General features: G+C 61.3%; 1 pseudogene; it reads left to right on the top strand.

The window, feature by feature from the left end:
* The first annotated feature begins 523 nt into the window (after nt 1-523).
* LOC133094543 (heat shock factor protein 1-like) lies at nt 524-2125 on the top strand (annotated as a pseudogene).
* Nucleotides 2126-2348: the final 223 nt, after the last annotated feature.

Below are 2348 nucleotides of genomic sequence, written 5' to 3'. Positions count from 1 at the left end.
TGGTTCCCAGAAGACTGACAATCCACTCTCACCCCCCAGGAGGCAACTGACTCCCTCAAGAAAAAACACCCACAGATATTGACGTTTGAATGTGACTCAAAAAATTTGCCATTCTGCGTGCAGGAAAGCACAGAGTCCTAACCACTGTCCTGCCAGAGAATTCCCATGATTCAAAAATTTAAAAGTCTGGATTCCCACTCAATTACTCAAGGCTGCTAGTTCCCACCTAGGTTCCAGAGTGGCCCACCAGCTTGTGGGTGTCTCGCTTTTAAATAGGAGTGCTCAGGTCAGGACCACCATATACTGTATTTGAGGGAGACTTTGGACATGAACAAAAAATCACAATAAAAAGTTAAAAAGAGGCCGGTGGGCGGCGCCGGCTGGAGCTCGCCCGTCACAAGATGGCGGCGGCCATGTGGGCGGCAGGCCCCAGGCCCGGTTCGCATCCAGGCGGCCCGCGGTGGCGGCCGGCCCGTGGTCTGTCCTCGTGGTCACTCCCTCCGCCTCTCCCGCCTTGCCCGGGATGGATCTGCCCGCGGGCCTGGGCACGGTGGAGCCCATTAACGTCCAGGTCTTCCTGACCAAGTTGTGGATCTTCGTGAGCAACCAAGACACGGACGTTCTGGAGCCCGAGCAGCAGCAGCGTCCACGTGCTCGACCAGGGCCCGTTTGCCAAGGAGGTGCCACCTAAGTCCTCCAAGCACAGCAGCACAGCCAGCTTCGTGGGGCAGCTCAACATGTGTGGCTTCTGGAAGGTGGTACGCATTGAGCAGGGCAGCCTGGTCAAGCCAGAGGGGGACGACACCGAGTTCCAGCACCTGTGCTTCCTGCGCGGCCAGGAGCAGCCCCTTGTCGAGAGGAAAGTGACCAGCGTGTCCACTCTGAGGAGCAAGGACATAAAGATTTCCCAGGACAGTGTCACCAAGCTGCTGATCGACGTGCAGCGGATGAAGGGGAAGCAGGAGAGCATGGATTCCAAACTGCTGCCCGTGAAGCAAGAGAACAAGGCCCTGTGGCGGAAGGTGGCTGGCCTGCGGCAGAAGCACACCCGGCAGCAGAAAGTCATCAACAAGCTCATCGAGTTCCTTATCTCGCTGGTGCAGTGGAACCAGATCCTGGGGGTGAAGAGAAGGATCCCCCTGATGCTGTACGACAGCTATTCCACGCCCAGTACTCCCTGGAGCACATCCACGGCCCGGGGCCCTACTCGGCTCCGGCCTAGCCTACAGCGGCCGCAGCCTCTGTTCCCCAGATGCTGTTGCCAACTTGGGACCCATCATCTCTGACATCACTGAGCTGCCCCAGTAGCCCCTTGGCCTCTCCAGGCAGGAGCGTAGACGACGAGAGGCCCCTGTCCAGTAGGCCCTTGGTTCGAGTCAAGGAGGAGTCCCCCAGCCCACCTCGGAGCCCCCGGGCAGAGGATGCTGGTCCCGGGCACCCATCCACCATGGTAGATACGCCCCTGTCCCCAACCACCCTCATTGACTCCATCCTGTGGAAGAGCCTGCGTCGGCTGCCTCGGCCGCACCCTTCACGGACGCGGGGGCGGAGGGGGGGGAGGGGGTGCCCCCTCTCGCCCCTGCCCGCCTCGGCCCCACCCCCCATCCCTCCCAGAAGTGCCTCAGCGTAGCCCGCCTGGACAATTTGACTCGCGCTCCACAGATGTCTGGGGTCGCCCGCTTCTTCCCCTGCCCCTCCTCCTCTCTGCGTGTTTGAGTCCAGCCAGGGGACCGAGCTCAGGGACCACTTGGACGCCATGGACTCCAACCTGGGCGACCTGCAGACCAAGCCGACTGGCCACGGCTTCAGTGTGGACACCAGTGCCCTGCCGGACCTGTTCGGCCCCTCGGTGACAGTGCCCGACAGGAGTCTGCCCGACCTTGACAGCAGCCTGGCCCGCGAGACCCCCAGGCCTCGCGAGGCAGAGAGCAGCAGCCCTGACTTAGGGAAGCAGCTCCTGCTGGACCCGGGCTACGTGGACGTGCGGGGCAGCGGTCTGCCGGTGCTCTTAGAGCTGGGGGAGGGCTCCTGCTTCTCGCAGGAGGACGACCACGCCGACGACCCCACCATCTCCCTGCTGATGGGCTCTGAGCCCCCCAAAGCCAGGGACCCCACTGTCTCCTAGAGGCCCGGGTCTGGGCATGGCCCCCCAGACCAAGGGTCCGGCCCCGTGTGCCAAGGCTTGCTTGGGGCTTCACAGCCACACTCGGACTGACTAGTACACGGGTGTTCATAGAACTATATTTTGGATTTTTACATTAGAAACCCCCTTTCCCCTTCCGTAGAGATATACAGATGCATACGAGAACGGACGGATGGATGGACAGACGGACAAGACAGGCAGAGAT

Source organism: Eubalaena glacialis, chromosome 7 (assembly GCF_028564815.1).
Source record: "Eubalaena glacialis isolate mEubGla1 chromosome 7, mEubGla1.1.hap2.+ XY, whole genome shotgun sequence".
NCBI lineage: Eukaryota > Metazoa > Chordata > Mammalia > Artiodactyla > Balaenidae > Eubalaena > Eubalaena glacialis.
The sequence above is the reverse complement of the archived record's forward strand: the minus strand, read 5'-3'. Positions and strand labels throughout refer to the sequence as shown.